This window comes from Marmota marmota, unplaced genomic scaffold (assembly GCF_001458135.2).
Source record: "Marmota marmota marmota unplaced genomic scaffold, marMar, whole genome shotgun sequence".
In the NCBI taxonomy this organism is placed as follows: Eukaryota; Metazoa; Chordata; class Mammalia; order Rodentia; family Sciuridae; genus Marmota; species Marmota marmota.
Window position 1 is genome coordinate 13,204,394 of NW_026000026.1, and position 18,783 is coordinate 13,223,176.

The following is an 18,783-nucleotide window of genomic DNA, read 5'->3' on the forward strand; positions in this document are numbered from 1 at the left end:
CCCTCCTGCAAGGTTAGGGCCCAGTGTGGGGTACATGGAGCTCAGTGAGGGGGCTGTGCACCCCACAGAGAAACAGCTTTGGAACCTTGTTGGATCTCAGCCTTGGGGGCCAGCCCCACCTGTGCCTCTCAGTTCTCATCCTTGGTGAGGCCAGCAGGGGGCCACCCCAAAGCTGACCAACTTTGCATTTGGACCTGGATCACTTCCTGCCGATGGGACCTTGGAACTGGGCTCAGCAACTCTGTGTCCCCAGTCTCCCCTCCGTGGGGGTGGTGTCTCGCAGTTGGTGCTATGAACAAGACCATGTGAAGCTTCTCCCCGGGGCGGAGCCAGCACACCCTGGGTCCAGGCAGGACCGTTGCTGTTGCTGCTGCTTCCTCCCCAAATGCTTTGGGGGTCACCCGCCTATCTCCAGAGCCCCATGGAGATGGGAGCTCCACCACACCACTGTCCACGCTGTCTGCTGGGACCCACCCCAGGGTCCCCGGTGCCTCCTTGCCTAAGTCGCATCCTCTGGTGAGACCTCTTATGTTTGCCCTAAGAGACAGACATTCACTACTGGAATAGACCTGGACCGTGAGCTCCAGAGGGCAGAGAAAGTGCCCCTCTGCCTCCTGTGAGTCTTCTCCCCCGTGATGGAGCCGCAGCAAACCCAGCGTCTCTGCACCAGGTGCCCCTCAGAAATGCTGTGGGATTACGAACGAGTGCACTTCAGGGCTACCTACACTCAGGAGACCTTGAAAACCAGGTGCTCATGCTATCTTGAAGAGCTGTCCCTAAACCCTACTTGTGCCCGATAGCTGTCAAGGAAGCGCAGACAAGCCAGCACCAAGCAGTGATTTATGAGGCCAAAGCCCCATCGCTAACTCCATCCCTTAAATGGAACTGCACTTTATCTCCTCTATGAAAAGAATTGATCTCTCCGTCAATCAGACGCGAGCTGGCTTCCAGCAAACCCACAGAGCAGAGAGAAGGCTGATCAACGCGCTGTTAATGTGGCACTTTAATAACAATATCACTTAGATCTCGAACTGCTTAATTAGACGCGCTGATTGCCATCACTCGCCTCATTTGAACTGCTCGCTTATGATTTATGGTCCTTATGCATTTGGTTGTTCATTTATAAAATGAGAGAAAACAATCACCAGGGAAAAGCCCAAGAACAGAATTTGACTTTTCCCAGGGGCCGGGGGCTGCCAGGCCAGAGGGGGGCAGCCTTGCTGGGCAGTTGTTCTTTGTTCCTGCTGCTCAGTATCCTCTCCCCTCCTGTCCAGCTCCTGGGGTTTCCTGAGGACAAGCACCCTCCCCTGTTATAAGGCTTTTGGGTGACCCCTCCCCCAGCTTCAGAAGGGGTCTTCATCACCAGCCCCTGGGGGACCGGTTCAGGAGGGGGCTCCCGACCCAACCCCATCCAATGAAAGTGGGCCCTGGGAAGTTTGCCGGGACCTCAGGGAAGAGGCCCTGAGCTGCTGGACCATCAGGCTTCTGCAGGGGCAGCTCCCAGGCTGCAGGGCCACAGGGTCTGAGTGTGGACAGAGAGAGAGAAAGCAGTACTGGGAGGTAGGGAGGGCAGACTCCTGGGACATTCCTGAGCTCCTGGATGCAGCCATGCCGGGTTGAATTTGTGAATCAAATCATCTCCTGTCTCCTGAAGCCTTTGGGGTTGCTTCCTTCACCTGCAACAGAAAGAAGCTCTGAGGTGATTCATGCTGGAGACTAACTCATGAGAGCCTTCGTCACCGACTCTTCTACAAACCTGTTACCAGCTCACTTTTAAATGGCTTTTTAAATTTCATAAAATGTGAAACATGCTACAACAATATAAAAGGTACCATTCTGAATTCATAGGGAATAGGATGGTTGTGTTTTGGGGGGGCTTTTCCCAGTGACCCTACCCAGAGCTTTGACATCACCCCAGCCCCAGCTTCCCTTGTCCCACTTTCCAGGACATGATAGCTCCTGTCATAGTCTGCCCTGGGCACTCCATCTCTGCATTGTAACGTCAGCTCCCTGAGGACAGGGGTCTCCCCGTGTCTTGTTCACAGCGGCCCCTGCAGCAGTGGGAGCTGGTATACAGTAATCACTCGATGAATGTTGGTTGTCTGAGTCGATGGATATGCTGTGGGCATCTCCCTCAGTGACCTCAGAGACCAGGCAGAGGATGGCCCAAGACACCCCAGAATGTGCTGCCTGGCTCAGCTGCTTAAGGACAGACTGGTCCCTTCCTCTGTTAGGGGCCAGCCTGAATTTTCTCTCCACCACAGCCGCTCCCTCCTCTGGGGGTGAAGCCCTGTCCTCTGTCTCTACCCACATAGATTGGAGCCTGAGTGTCCCTACTCTCAGACCCAAGTTGACAACTTCTGTTGTCATTGGGACAGAAGTTCCCACTCTGGTACCAGGACCATGTGCCTTCTGTCCTTCTGTATCCTATCCTCAGTGTACCCTCCCTTCCTCCAGGTGGCTGCTGCTGCTCCAGCCTCTGCAAACCAGGGCGTGGCAGCGTAGCCACGGGGTAGAAAGTGACCCGCCATGGGCATTCAAGTCCCTGGGAAATTCTCACTAGTGAGATAACGCCTACCATGCAATGTCACATGAGAAAAAGGTGGGCGTCAAACCACCCCAAGACCTCCATGTTTGTGGACGCACTTCCTGTCTCCGCACACAAACAAACGTGCCAACAAAGACTCGAGCGGAGCACACCAGATGTTCATGGTGGTTTCTCCCAGGTGAGCCATCACAGCGGACAGTTCATTTTCTTTTTATGCTCTTTTAAAATATGATTTTGAGACACATGCTGCTTAAAAATCTAGGCAGAAATTCAAATGAGGGGCATCCTCCCTCCTGGCTTAGATCTGGGCCATTTCACCATGTGGCAGATGAGACCGTCGACGTGGGAAGACAGAGAGGGGAGAGCCCTCGGCCCCCAGGAGGAGAGGAGCAGGCAGGAGGGAAGATTCAGGTGGCACGTGCTGTGCTTTCTTCCCAAAGGGACTTCAAAGGAGCACTGGGGTTGTTTTTCTGGGACTCCTGAGTCCTCTCTGCTGCTCTTCCCTGCAGGGCGAGGCTGAGCTTGCCCCTAGGGTGTGTTCTTTATCAGAGAAACCAAGCACCAACCTCCACAGCTGGCTGGCACTCACTCCTGGGTTCTAAGATTGGGGCAGCTGCCTCTACCCAAAAACCTCCCCCGAGCACCACCCAGGCTTGAGCATGGCCCAGGTGTGGCTGGATGGTGGGGGCAGAGGAGATGGCAATCAAAACCCAGGAGAGTGGAGTCCCCCCCTGCAGCCATCCTGCTGGGGCAGATTCAGGGTCTGGAAGGATCCCAGGAAACCCAGGGTGCCTGCTTGGCAGTCACAGCTTTATCTTGAGTCTGATCCCAACAAAGTCATAGGTCTCTTCTAATGTCACCTCTTCCCTTCCTACCAGGGCACCATTTCCAACAGGAACCTACCCAAAACAATCCCAGGCCAGAATTTAAATCACGTTCTCAAAATAGTTGCACTTAACACCCAGATTCAATGCTGCAAAGAGGCGCCCTCCGTGCAGACCTGGCCCCCACCTGCCTCTGTTGCGGGAAGAGACATCACGAGGCAGCAAGCGGCACTCGGAGAGGAGGAGAGCTCCAAGGTTTATTTGACACCAGCAGGCACAGGGGAAAACAAAAACTCCAGCTTCTGAGCCTGATCCACCATTTCTCACGATATTTATAGGTTATTTGACGTCATCTTAGACCCATACTATCATTGGGGCTTTTTCCTCTTTTTTAGAAAAAAATCCTAATCCACGTGGCTGAAGCCTGTGCAGGGTCTCTACCACAAGGCCTGCTCACAGAAACAGTGAGAAGAAAGGGCTCTTCTCACAGGTAGCTGTTACGTTTAAGGAGGGAGTAGTCAGCCTCTTAGGGCAGTTATTACAATCCAAAAGGTAGGGACCCAGGGTTAATTAGGCTTCCCGGAGAAAGGCTGAGAGAGGGGAGCAGAACTGACCCCTTCCCCAGGCCTTGGTCTCTTCCCATAACGTCTTTGTAATTGCATTTCACGACCAGGTCTGGCTCTGCCATCACACCTCCCATCTCAGCACCTCACACCCCTGGTGTGGGATGAAGCTGGCCTCAGCAGCCCGCTCAATGGCCCCAGAAGCATGTGTCCACGAGCCTCGGGCAGCTGGGGAACTGGACTTCTAGATTTATTTAAGTTTAACCAACTTAAACATTAAAATCGAACCGTGAAATGTTTTTCTGTGAAGATGACTTCACTGTTCCACAGAACTACTGTATTAATTTCCTCTTGATACTGTCATAAATTACCAGAAACTTCATAGCTTCAAACAACACAGGTCTAGAGGGCAGAAGTCTAAAAACTTAGCTCCCCGGGGCGTCAGAGGCTAAAGCTGAGGTGCTACAGTAGGAAGCTGGCCAGAGAGGAGCAGGAATGGGAGAAGGGGCAACTGCTAAAGGGCCCCCGAGGGCCACTGACCCAAGAGCTCATTACCCATCACCCACCACAGGCCATAAATGCCCTCCCCACCTGTGCTGCTGGGTAAGAAACCCACCTTAGGGTGTGGGCGACTTAGAGCCACCGAGGGCAGCAACAGCCGCCCCTCACACCTTCCAAGGAGGGGTCCACTCCCTTCTCCTTCTCCATAGATTGCTGGGCACATGTCACATTCTTGAAGTCCCACATGTGTCCACACACTGCTGTCAGGGTCAGTTGACCACTGCATGGCCTTCTGCCTGTGGTCCAGGCCTGGAAGGGCACAGTGAGTCAGGTGTAGAGGCAGGTGCCCCCAGTTTTCACCAGAGCGAATGAAAGACTCCCTAACAGGCCGCGTCTGGCCCAAGGGGTATGGCGCCTGCCACCCAGGGTTCCCAGACCTCTGCCAGCTCCAACCTCATCCTAGGTCAAGCCTCCGCTTAGCTGTTCAGCGCCCTGGGTCCCCGGCCATCCACCGCTGCTCTCTGCTGGTGAACCTTCCTTTCCCTCACCTTGGTGGAAACCTGCGTGACGGTGGTCTCTGCCATGCCGTACTTCTGTCTCTGCATGGGGGTAACTGCCCCCCTCTTGGACATCACCCCCAAGGATGAGGGGACTGAGGCTCTCTCCACAGCCCACTCTCCACCTCCAGCCCAGTGACAAAAGTATGAACCGAGCTATGTCCCTTCTGGAGCTCTAGGGCATCTCTTCCTGGGCATCTTCCAGAGGCTGCCCACCTTCCTTAGCTGACAGCCCTGTCCCCCTCCTTCAAAGCCAGTAGTGTATCTCTGACTCTTCTGCCCCCACCTCAGCTCTGTCTGTGACTGTAGCCGCACAAGCCTCCAGTTTTTAAAGACTGTCAGGATTAGACAGGGTCCTGATGATCCAGGATGGTGTCCCCGGGTCAAGGCCAGTTGATCAGGAACTGTCACTGCATCCACAACCTGACTTCCCTCTCCACACAGAGGTAACAGGTCTGCAGGCTCCAGGGTTTGGGAGTGGACATCTGCGGAACCATTCTTCTGGCCACTGCACTGCCATTCTCCTGATGTTGCATGAATTGGCTACCAGTGCTGCAGTGCAGGGTGACAATTTCTCGTGTTGCCCATGAACACGTGGTCCACCTCGGTAGGATCCACGGGACGGTCCCATTGGGTTGGTTCTTTTTCCTTACACCAATGTGACATAGTGAGATATTTATTTGAATGTTATGCACATACTGCAAGTTACAATGACACCTATGTAATGCAACTGAAATTTTTTTTAGCATGATTAAGTTGTTTTTCTAGTTGAAAAAGGAAAATTAGCATGGACAAAGTTTTAGATGTAAAATAGAAGAACGCCACTGACGCAGAGTTAAGGGAAGATACAGAATGGTAAAGAAGAGCTGGACATCCCAAATTCCACCAATGACCACTGCAGTTTTTTATGGGCTGAGTGGAAGATAACAAAATGAAGGCTAGTAGCAGACATCCTTCTCAAACACATAAGGAATCTGAAAAGAAATTTCCTCCCAACAGTCAAGAAGATTCAACCAATAAATCAACTAAAACGAGAATAAAATGTCTGATAAAAAATGTTAATGGATTTTAATGGATTTTATAAAATAGCTAGAATTCCTGCCTTAAAAAGAAAGAAAGAAAGAAAGAAGAAATATTTTAGAGATATTTTTAGAAATTGTTATTTGTTATAAAAATTTTGTTAGACTATGCAAACTAAAAAATATATTTTGTGAAAAGTAAGATCTTCACTTAAACTAGCAAAAATCAATCATAGAATTTGAAACACTTGTGAAAATATCAAAGATCAATTGACTGATGTTTCAAAAAATCACATATACTTTATCTCTAGATAGGTCACCTTCCCGTGAACATTCTGAGCACATTTTGACCCACCCAAGCAGTTTTCAGATTTACAAGGAAATGCCAACTCATAGTCTAAAAACTTGAACTCATAGCATAGATGATTTTGGACCTTCTACATCTGTCCAAGAAGAATTTCAGCTAAAAAATGAGAAAACTCAGCTCTACCTTGACAGATACAGGTACATCCCATCAAAAATCCAGATTGACTGGAACATTAAGCATGAGACCGAGTCCCCCCCTTAGGGCTTGGTTCCATAAAATGAAACACAGTGAAAATATTTGCCTTCAGCTCTGGAGCAGATTCTGAGAGCGCCATGGATACGGTACTTAAAATCTCTCCGTGTTTACGTGCAAAGTCCATGAGTCACCCTGAGCGTCTAGAGCAGCCAAAGTAGGAGGCAATGAACTTAATGATCTTTGCCGTTGGCTGAGTCACGAAAGAGCCTTACAAAGACTTACTGTAGTGTTGGCTCCAATTCAAGATTTCTTTGAAACAGAAGGTAGACTTGCCAAGGATTCAATAACCATTCAATCATTAAAGACACACACACACACACACACACACACACACACACACACACACGATTTCAAGTCTTCTCACTGTTGCTACCATGCACCATGTGAAAGGGCTAAAGTTCAAGTTTCGTAAAATGGAAAAGCTGATCAGAGACCTGGCTGGAGGACTCAGCGTTTGCTGAAGTGGGAGTCTTTCACAATATAGATCAATAATCATGATTCTCACATTTTTTTCCAGTATGAATCAATAGGCAGAAGATGTTAGCGGCCATTGACAGCATTGTGTAAATTGACTGCAAAAGCATCAGTACAACAAGAATCCACAATCACGATTCTCACAGGTTTTCCACATGTGGATAATCCTCAGCACAAAAATTAGTGAATTTACTTAACTTGGACACTTTTGAAACCAATAAGCTTTGTTTCAAAGTCCAATCAGTTCTCTTAAAAAAGACAGACCAGTATTGTCAACGTGGACATAATGTGAAAGAAAAATGACATTTTTTAATGCACCATCAGTCCCTGGAAAACTTAAATATGTCAGGAACCATGTGGGTGTGGAAATCCATTTTTTCAAATGCAAACTTTATGAAATCTAAATATGGATCAACTATTTTTGATTTTTAAAATAGCTGCTAAATTGAAATGTGCTGTAAATGTAAAATACAGTAAATTTTAAAGATTTAAGTCAAAGCAAAAAAAACGTAAAATAGTTTGTCAATAATTTAAAATGGCAATATCTTAGGTATAGTTAAAACTTTTTAAAACTTAATTTCAACCATTTCTAATATTTTAACATAACTAATAGAAACTAATAGAAATAAAGTCACTTGGTGTGGCTCACACTCTACTCCTATTGGACAGTGAGTAGCTGGACTTTCTTTTCAGAGACACCAAAGCTGACAGCAAGAAGTTCTTCCTTCTTCTGGTTCCTCATTTCAGATCATGAATCCAAGTTCATTTTAACAAAGATTCTGAATTGATGGCCAGATCCAATCAGCAAATTCAATTTGGTCTCAATTGGGTCTTAAAAAAGATGCATTTATGGCTGGCATTGAAAAATTAGGAAATCAGACACAATCATTCAATTCTTGGCCTTTGACATGTCAGGCAGAGTCAATGTGAGACCATCCTTCATGGTGGATATCTACACCAGCGCTCGCGGCCCATGAATCCTCCCCCGCCCAGTCTGATCTGTATGTGTATTTGTAGGTGTCTCAAAATTGGTTGGTCCCAGCATGTGATGGTACCAGCATCAAAATTCTTATCTTTTTCAATGGTCTCTTAAAAGTCTAAATGGAATGACCTCGTCTTTGAAGGTTAGTTTGAGACCCTTCATGTAAAATCAAATTCCTTTAAAGGATTTTTTAAATGCATATCTTTGATAAACTTTTAAATTTCTTCTATGGTTGTTGGTCTATTCAGGGCTTTTTTGAAAGTCTTCTTGAGTCAATTTTGCATATTTATATTATTCAAGAAAGTCATCTGTCATTTCTCTAGATTTTTAAGTACTCTCAATATATTTTTTTAAGTCTTGTGATGTTACATAGTTTTTTATTTTTATGTGGTAGATATTTGTTTTACTTTTTTATTGTACAAATCTATGAAATGATTGTCTTCTTTATTAATCAGCCCTTTATTTTACTTATTAACTTCACAGGTTTTCCTAATGAATCACATTAACCCCTAATAATATAACTTTCTGTTTTCTCATCCCTTTTCTATATTCTTTAGTTGAATTGTTAGTAATTCATATCCCCTCATTCTTTTTAAATATACAATAAAAAACATTTTAGGCTATAGATTTTCCTCTATATATGGCTTTGGCTACATCCAAAGTATTGCTATGATATATTAATATCTAAGTAAGCCAAACTTAGGTTTTTATTTCCTCTCCAATCTAATAATTATTTAGAAGAGCCTGTTTTAAAATTTCCCAGTGAAAGAAAGGATAATTAAACTATGGCAAATTCACACAAAGAAATATCATGCAGAAATAAATATGAACCAGACTGCTGTGCACAGTGTGTGTATGGATGCCCCTGAGTACGTGGAGCAAAGGAAGCCGACAGAGCAGAATCCCTCTGAAGAATTCCGTTTGCTTATGATCTGAGAAGGGACAAGCCGGTGTATGTGCCTGGATTTTTAAAAGTTCCTCAAGCCAATTCAGCATGTAGTAGTTGCCTCTGGGAGAGAGGGACATTGACTGAGAAATGGTACCCAGGGGCCTTTAGGAGGTGGCCTGGTGGCTGCTTGTGCTTAAGAACTTACCAGGGTGTCCTCTGACCCTGTGCACCTCACCTTATGGAAGACAGAGGTCAACTTTTCTAAAAGGGGGCAGGGCATCTAGTCATCCTGCAAATACCTGACACATACTGGCAGAGGCTCTGGCCTGTAAGTCACTTCCTCTCTAGAATCTGTTGACATTTTCATCTTGGCCAAAGTAGCGGACTTCCTTGGCTTCTCTTCAGCTTCCTCCCTGCCAACCTGCCCCTATTTGGCTCCCAGAACTATACCTACCCCCAAGCAGTCCATGGAGAGGCTGGCCCCGTCCCAGGTCCAGGGAGAATCACGAGTAGTCTTGGCCAATAGTGATGGCTCTGGGAGGCCCCAGGTTGAGGCCAGTCTGTGCTTTCTGCTGGCACCCTCTTCTGCACTCGAGAGCAGGCACGTGCAGACTTCCATTCCCTGGGTGGTGAAGTCCCTCCCTCTCTCCCAGCAAAGGGAACCAGGGCTCCTACCTCAGTTGCTGCCTCCCTGAAGCCAGACTGAAGAGGGAGGCTGTGTCCAAAGGCAGAGCGCAGAGCAGCGAAGGACAAGGCCCTCTGGAGCAGCGCACCCTGACCTCCTGGGGTGGGCGTGCACCTCCTGGCTGTCCAGGTCATGGGCGGCAGGCTTGCTACCTGGTGCAGACAAGAACTCTCAGGTGAACCAAGTGCGTAACTCAACATTGAGAATATTCCATAGGCCGAGGAACGGGGAGTCTACTTTGGAATAGTAGCATCGATATTGAACAGATCAAGCTTATTAACTGTGCTGCTCAGGTCCTGGTCTATTGTTAGTCCACAAGGTCTACAGAGCCGTGCACGAGGAGCTAGGAGGCCATGGCCATGGGCCCAGCTCTGTCCAGACTTGGATGAGTCCTTCCACTGGGTGAGCCCTGCTACTGCCCAAAGGGATGCTGTTCCCACCATTAAGGGATCTTGTGAAGCTTGTGGCTTGTGGTCCATCAGGAAAGAGAACGTGTTCCCACCCTGCCGCAGTCTGGCTGGGCACACAATCACGAGCCACCACACAGCTTGTAGATTCAAACAGCAACTCTTTATTCCCGAACTCACACCAGCCGTCTATAATCACGTTCTGGGGAAATCCACGTTCTCTGCCCAAATCCACCTCCACTGGGTTTCTGTCTCCCAAAATATATTGTCTGAATCCCGTGAGAACTCAAGGGGAACTCAGGCAGCAGGATACGCCCTATTCCCAGCAGGAATAATCTTAAACCTTAAACCTGGAACCTAAACCGGGAACGCCCTAATCCGCCTTGGTCCTTGAGCAAGGTCACCTACATTCAATGTCACTGCAACATGGGGTACGCTGGCAAGGAAATTGTCATACCTACTTGGCTAATGGCTCCCAGCACCACCCCAGAAGGTGGCAGGGGACACCTCGACCAGCAGCCCGTGTTGGCTGCCAGGCGCGCCATCTGAATCACTGAATGGAAGAGCTTCCGTCACCCAGCATTCAGACAGGGAGGATTTTATTGGAACAGATCAAATGTTCGAGGGAGATGGGTACAAACACAGCGTCACTTGGAACAGAACCCGCCAGCCAGCCAGTGAACAGCAGGAGGCCACGTTGATCTGTGTTCCTGCGGGACCTCACGCTTAGAGCAGCTGCCACCCGCATGGTCTTTATTGGGTGACAATCTGTCTCCCCACCAGCCTGTGTCCCCCACAAGAAAAGGGGCCAGGGCGGCTGGGGTGTGGCTCAGCAGTAGAGCGCTTGCCTCCTATGTGTGAGGCACTGGGTTTGATCCTCAGCATCACATAAAAGTAAACAAACAAAATAATGATACCATGTCCATGTATAACTAAAAAATATTTTTAAAAAAGAGAGAAAGAAAGAAAAAGGGCCAGGTCAGTTCCTCTTGGAGTTACACCACTGCCCAGTGCAGGGCCAGTACCAGTAGGTGCTCAATAAATGTTTGTGGAAAGAGGAACGAAGGGAAAGAGGGGGAGAGAAGAAAGAAGGAAGAGGGTGGGAAGGAAGGATGGGGGAGGAGGGCTCAGGCAGATACCCGCTCCTGGACCACAACTGCAGAGGACATCTGTACCTTCGGTGGCTCCCTGGGGATCACACCCTCTCTGGCTCCTCAGGACAGTCTGATACAGAGCTGCCTTTCCCTAAGAACCAGGCTCCTGGCAGGATGGTGGAGCAGTCCAGGCAAAGGCTGGGAGCCACAGGGTCTGCCCCCAGTCACAGCTGACCACGCGGAGCCAGGTCCTCAGCACATCTCTCAGAGCCTCATTTCCTCACCTGCAAACTGGGGTAACCGCATGGCTCTTCTGAGAACAAGCCAGCATGGTTTTTGATGCTCATCTCTGGGAGGGGACACCAGAGATGTCCTCGAAGGCACTGTCGTGATCACTGTCCAGCATTATGGTCCCTGGGACTAGCTACAGCCAGAGGCAGGAGCTGGAGCCTGAAGTCTCTGTACAACAAAAAGGGAAGAGATCCCATCCTGCTGCTCACCAGCCACCTCCTTCCCTCAGGACTCCCCACCTGTCCCTCAGGAGAACCTGGTGGAGAGCATCAGAGACATCCCAGGAGCAGCCCAGGGAGACAGGAGGACCATTTCAGCTTCCCCGTTCTTGTCAGAGGTGGTTGTGGCCCTTTCAAGAGCACTTGAACTCCACAGGCCAGCTGGGGGCTGCTGGTGCTTTCCCTCCCCTCCCCATGGGCAGGGGGCCTTCCCCATGCTGCCACCAGCTCATGGATCCCTGCAGAAAGGCGCATTCGGTGGATCTGGGGTTCAGCGGGGAAAGGTTCTGCTCTTTGGGGTCAACCCCACAGGGGCTGCTGGCCAACACCCCTTCTAGGGCCACCTCAGAGAGGAAAAGGGGGGACTTCCCAGGGAAAGCACAGCATTCCCAGTTGCCCTTTCAAAAAGCCTCATAGAAGACAAACTGTCCCAGGGAAACAGGCTCAGGGATACTTATTTAGGGAAATTCGTCCCCTATTCCTTCCTTTGCAAAGCCCCAAGCAAACTAGAGTTGCTACTTCTGAAACTACAAGGAATGAGGAACGGGTTGGATTTGGGCCATGGGCAGGCTTGGATATGGCTGTGCACATGCCCTGGGTCTTTCTCTGAGCCTCAGTGTCCTCGTCCCAGCAGAACCAGGATGATCATCCTAAGACAAAATGATAAAATAAATAATGTTCCTGTCGCATCTAATATTTTTAAAAACATTTCATTCGTTTTGTTTGCCTCACATTAGCCTTGCAATAAACATGAGCAAATTACTATTCTTTAATTAAAACTTTTAAAACTGATTCATAAAAGATATAAATATTCATGGGGCACCATGTGGTGTAAAGCACTGGTTGCATCCCCATGTTACAGATAAGGAAACCGAGACACAGAGCTGGTTTACATAAAGTCACCGACTAGAAAGTTTTGAAGCTAAGACCCATGTGCAGTCCTGGAAAAGCTGGTTCAAATTTCAGTTCTGCTGATATGCCATAAAATATTAATAACAGCAAGAAAGCTAACATTAACCACTCACAATCACAGGTGCACGTTAGCATACTATCCAACTACCAACTCGGACCAACTACCAACTTGTCTAAAAAATGGAACTCTCTGACAAATACTGTAATTTGTTATTTCTCAGTTTCAGTGTTTGATTCCTTGAAGGGATTTAGTCCTTCATTGAACCAATCCCCTGAGGTCAGTGAACAAGGTTTCTAGTTTCCTCTAAATGAACTCTTGATTGTTGCCTGAATGTATTTAAAAGTAAATTTTAAATTACCACCTTAAATGAAAAACAACTTTAAATAGGGAAAAAATAGCCATATCATAAATAGGAGGAGATTTTCTAAATGTAACCCATCTCTGGTGGCATAACCCCACCTATATCATCTGTCCTACCCTCTTTCTTAAAAAGAGGGGTCATCAAATGTTAGCGAGAGGGTAAAGATACATTAGCTCTGAGACAGAACTGTCTTTGAGGTCGTTAGAGGGATTTAAAAGCCTGGGAAAGGGAAAGGGCAGCTCAGCCTGTGGTTCCTGTAATCTGGAGCCACATCCATCGGTGGCCGGCAGCAGGCAGCCACACTTTGGGAAGCCCTGGATTTGACACCTTCAAAGGCCACTGTGTCGAATCCCGGCTCCAAGCTCCTGAGTTTCTTGGCAAATTTCTGAGCACAGCAGCAATGTGCAGCAGGTGACGTGGGCAGAGGAGGTGAAACTGGGCTCTGTCAGGCTTGGGAACACCAGGATTCCAGGCACGGTCATGGCTAAGCTTCTGTATTTCAGTCCCTTGACTGGTTGGCTACAGCCGACCTAATGGGACATGCATCACCCTCCCAACTTGTCCAACAGCCTCACCCCATCCCATATAACTGCTTAGATAAACCTGCCCACAGGCTGCAAGAAACGGAAGAACACAGGTGTCAACAGAGGATGTTCCTCAAAGCAGCAGAGAGGAGGGTGCTGAGGGTCTGTCTGGGGAGCCCACATACCGCACCAGAAAAACCATATGATGGTTAGCAAGAGGGGTTGCCGCCCAACTACGAGAAGAGCTCATGATTATCGGATGCTGAAAGTCAGGAGCAGGGAAAGGGCATGACTGAGTCAAAGGGAAAGGATGACTGAGTCACAGGGGAGCAAAGATGAGCCCCTTCCTGCCCACCCACCTCCACTGAGAGCATGAGAGTCATCAGAGCGTCCACCTGGACACTGTGACCTGCCCCCAAGCCTGGTGGGAGGGGAGTCTCTGGTGATCTGAAAGACTTGATAGCACAAATTCAGCCCACCTGGGTGCAGATAACTGCATGCCTCAGACCCTTCGCTGATGGCAGGACTCTGCTCTGCTGGCCCAGTGCTGGCTGCCCTCTGGGAACCACGCCCAGTCTTCTCTGGGGGGCCCACCTTGAGCTTCACTTCCCTCCTCTTTCCTCTATCCACTCTGTGGGCAGGTTTCCCAGAACCCCAGACGCTGGGACAGGCTCAGCAGTGGCATGTGGCCCTAACAGGCTTCATGGACACCCCCAAAAGTCACCTCTGCTTCTGCCCTGGGCTCACTCTGCAGCCTTTGCATGTGCTTCCCTCCCCGTCCCGAGTGCCACCTTTACTCAGCAGAAGGCTAATAGGCAGTCTCACCTCGCCCTGGACACCACGGTGCCCTGCCTCACCCAGGTCAGCTCCCAGTTGACACCTGGGACACACGTGATCAGTGAAAACTGCTGCCCAGCCGCTGGCTGGGGAGACCCTGGAGCATGTGCCTGCCACCCACACTTAGTAGATTCCCAGGTCAAAAAATCTGGGGTTGAGGGCTCCCCTTTCCTCTCTCTCTGTCCCAGTTGTCTTCAGGGTTCACTGGGGTCAGGCGCAGCTGGGCAGCTCTGCACTGTCAGAGCCGAGTTTCCTCCCGGGAGGTGAATGGGGACAGCAACACTTTCTTCATGACACTCCAATATTTTTACCACAATCTGACTTTTCCCTTTTTTTCTTTTTTTTATACCAGGGATTGACCCAGGGGTGTTTAAGCACTGGACAATGTCCCCAACCCTTTTTATTTTTTATTTTGAGACAGGGTCTCGCTAAGTTGCTTAGGGCCTGCCTTAACTGCCGAGGCTGGCCTCAAACTTGTGACCCTCCTGCCTCAGCTTCCCCAGCCACTGGGCTTACAGGCTTGTGCCACTTCACCTGCTGTGTTTCTCCTTCTTGCTTTTGATTCATAATGAAAAGTGGACAGATGATGAGCCTTAGATACACCCCAGGCCCCAGGCATGGCCTTGGAAGTGACCATCAGGTCCTCTTTTCAGCTGATAAATGGAAATTCCAGCGCTCCATGACAAGCCCCAAAGCATCAGAGCACTCCTGGCCAAGAAGCATGGCAAGCAGATGGCCAGTCCACACTCCTAGCAGCTCTGAGGCTCCCTGGGGCCAGCTACGTACCATGAGGCCAGAGGAAGCAGGACGTGGGCTTAATTGACCCAAAATCCTGAGGGGAAAGTGGTCTGTAAACCTTAACCCTGCAGTTGCCTCTTTTCTGGCCTCCTTTTTCCCAGGAAATTAAAATAGACCCTGGGAACTAAAATGCGCTGAAGTATTTTAGTGCCCCCAATAGATGAGTATTTCTCTAGAAGAAATGAGGCTGACATTTCATCTCCTAAGCTTGGTCAGGTCAAAGTCAGGGAACAAAATGCGTACTGCCAACTCCCCCACCCTAGCAGCCAGGCCTGTGATGTAAGAGGACACAGAGGACAGTGGTAAGTGCATCAACCAGAGACCCCAGCCCCATTCAAAATGGGAAACCTGCTCCCGACTCCAGACACCTGTCACGTGGAAATACAGACAAGCATTGGCACATCTCTTAACTTGGGGGGGAAAGTTAGATGTCTATATTTTAACCTGAAATTTCCTAATCATGAGATCTATTCACGTTTTTCAAAAAGCAGGGTGCAGATACCTGGCCCAGTAAGACTCAGGACAGATTCTTCCCTCAGGCCAGTTGCCAAACAAGAGTTTGATCAATGAGACTCGGAAAATAGGCTTTTGTCTGCAGGGGAGCAGACGAGGCAGAGGGTCAATTCCCACTGTCTCTCCTTAGTTCCAGGGTGGAGAATTAGAGTGGTCTCAGTTACTGCAAGTGAGCTTGAAACAAACAGGATGTGATCGACTCATCCAGGTTGGCCTGGGCCTGTACCAATTTGAAACTTGAAAGTCCTGCCTCCCAGGGACCTGCTCAGTCCCAGGACAAAAAAGCCAGGAGGTCCCCCTAATGATGACACACTTGGTGGGCCATTTGCTTGTGACCCTTGGGAGCTATTAGCCTGAAGAGGAAATAGATGCTTTGCCCGCCAGTTTCAAGACGATTTCTGACCTTCACCTTGTGAACACGAAGCTGAGCAAACCTACGCTTCAACAAATCCCAGCAAACCCCCAGTTTCCTTGCAGGCTTGGTGGTAAGGTCCAGACCCCTGCAGGTCTGTGTGGGACAATATTCTGGCCACCCCATGCTGAGCTGTGCCATGAATGAGCAAACTTATGGGGAGCCTCTGAGATTCAGGGGCTGACTGTCATGGCTGACTGTTGCACTATGGACCCTTAATGTATGGCCAGTGTTGCCTGCAGAAGACTGATTGCCCCATCAAGCTCAGACCTGGAATAGCCTCCCTGAGGAATGTGGATGTGGTATTTGGGGGCTACGTGGTTGCCACTGGCCACTTGAAGATACATAAAGCAGGAGCTATGGGGTGGTCAGGTACTCAGAGGAGAAAACTGGTGTTATGGGCTGAGTTGTGTCCCCCCAAATCTTTATTAATCCCTAACCCTCATTTCCAGAGACTATTTGGGATGATGGAGTCTTTACAGAGATAGTTAAGTTTAAATGAGTTGTGTGGGTTACCCTAACCCAATATGACTCGTGTCCACACAAGAAAAGGAAATTTGTACACATACTCTCACCCACACAGAGGGATAACCATGCAAGATGAGGAAAGAAGATGCCATCTGAGGGTCTCAGAGGAGGCCAGCCCTGCACACCCTGCCCCCCAAACTCTGGTGAGCCGAGAGAGGGAGTTTCTATCACCCTGGGCCTGAGTGGCCAGGCTGACAATCCCCCTGGTCCAGAGGAGGAGGAGCATGGCAGACATGAGGTCCTGGAGACGGAAGGTTCCCTAACTCCTAGGATCTTTCTGGTTCCTGGCTCTGAGCCTTTCTGGGCCCTGGCTCTGTTCCCTGGTCTTGAGATGGCAAAAAGAGCAAACTGCCCGCTTCTGCATAAGCCATTCAAGTGGGCTTCTGTTACTTGAGACCAAAAAGTTCTTAACCACAATGTTTAACTTTGTGACCCCACCTGCTCTGGGGCCTTGTTCCTCTGTGATGTCTTTAGACGACTAGCAAAGGAAAATTGAATGCAGAACACTTGTGGTAAGCAGAGTAATAGCCTCCCAAAGACGTCCACTTCCTGATCCACAGATCTGTGACTACGTCACCTTAAATAGCAGAAGAGATTTTCAAGTGTAATTGCATGAAGGATCCAGAGATGCGGGGTTATCCAAGATTATTCTGAACTATGCAGTGAGCCTCACATGGTCACAGGGCCGCAGGAGGGAATGGGGGCGCTGTTCAGAGATGCCACCCTGCTGGCCTGAGAGAAGGACGAGGGGCCACAAGTCAGGAGGGTAGGCGGCCTCCAGAGACTGGGACAGGCAGGAAACGGCTCTGTCCTGGACCTCAGGAGGAGCCTGCTCACCCCTGGGCTTTGGCCTCCAGCACAGTGACTGGCAGCCCCTGCGTGTTGTTTAAACTGCTGTTCGCAGGCGTTTGCCACCAGCAGTGCTCGCCAGCCCAGCCCTGAATTCATTTACATTCTTGTTTCCTTTTTCCTTGAACTACAAATACTGAGGCAGGTCCACCAAAGAGTGTGCCCTTCAATCTAGAATGAATTCAACACAAAAAGCAATGGATGAGAAGGACAATGGCCACAGAGTGGTGGAAACCCTCAGACCCTCACAGCCCAGCGAATTTCAAAAGCAAATTTCTGGCCCTCCCTCTTGCTGTCCCTGGCCCCCCAGTGGTTTGTGTGAGCCACCTGCGGTTCACACACCATGGGGGAGGCTGGAGAAAGGCAAGGGCTCTCCTTGACCCCACCACCTAAGTCCTGGCCATCTGGAGGCACTAAGTGACATTGTGGGGCAGGAGAGCAGAGCTGCTGGGGAACCACTGTTTTGCTAGCATCTAAGCCTCATTTGCAGTCACAGACCCTAGACCAGAGAACATAGGCCGCTGGGGCAGCAGGCTCACATGTGCTGGCCATGTGTCAAGGCATTAGTGGGAGCTGGGCAGAGTCCACATAAAGAGAAAAAGTGATCCTCCCTGGTGTCCTTGCAAGTTCCTGATCACTCTCATGGCAAAGCACCTTGTAGGAGAGCAGACTGCTGATGCCCAGGCAAAGGTTGCGTGCTACAGTTGAGTTGTGTCATGAGTTCAATCATACGTTCCCCAGCTCTGGTGGCTGAACCAGCACCTAGGAGCAGTGGGACACATCACACCAAAGCTTACAACCGTGTCCAGGGACTCAGCATTGGGCTCTCACACCAGCACATACCTGGGGTTCACACCCAGTGGTGGGCCGGAGCATGGGCATTCTGAGAAGGCAGACTGTCCTGAAGATGATGGGGGGCGTGGTCCATCCAGACCTGGAGTCAGCAGGCAGAGACCGAGCCCATGAAATCTGATGAACAGGCGGGCATGGCTTCTGGGCCCAGAGAAGAGCCTTTACATACATCCTTTCAATAAAAGATAGAGAATCGGTCCCAGACCTCAGATCTAACAAACCAATTATATTCCCAACCCACACCTCCCCACCCCCAAGGCAGAACCAGCTGGGTTCCTTCAGATAGCCTGAGTCCACTTTGTCCCTTATGAGGCTCTCCTCCATGACTTTCGGTGTTTTTGAAACTGGAGTATAGAGACAAACTTTGATCCTCTGCTTCGGTGGCAGCTGGGGTCTGAGGAAGCTGCCTGACCCTGCAGCCAAGAAAGCCCATTTCAGGGACAACCTACCAGGGCCAGCAAGGCCGCTCCCTCTCTGCTCCCCCCAGGTGGCATGGGGCAGCTCTCCATGATAGGCTGCCCCCTCCAGCATCACACCAGGCCCCTGAAGCTCTCTGCCGGCCTCTTCCTGCATTCTTGTCTG

The 18,783-nt window shown here is 49.5% G+C and overlaps 1 long non-coding RNA gene across 1 annotated transcript; it reads right to left on the reverse strand.

Annotated features, from left to right (window-relative positions):
• Positions 1 to 1,221: 1,221 nt before the first annotated feature.
• LOC125619165 lies at positions 1,222 to 18,369 on the reverse strand. The gene is made up of 3 exons (XR_007350676.1): positions 18,193 to 18,369; positions 9,595 to 9,756; positions 1,222 to 1,676 (listed from the first exon to the last, which is right to left on the reverse strand). It is a non-coding gene; the product is annotated as an uncharacterized LOC125619165 (long non-coding RNA).
• Between the last annotated feature and the right edge of the window lie 414 nt (positions 18,370 to 18,783).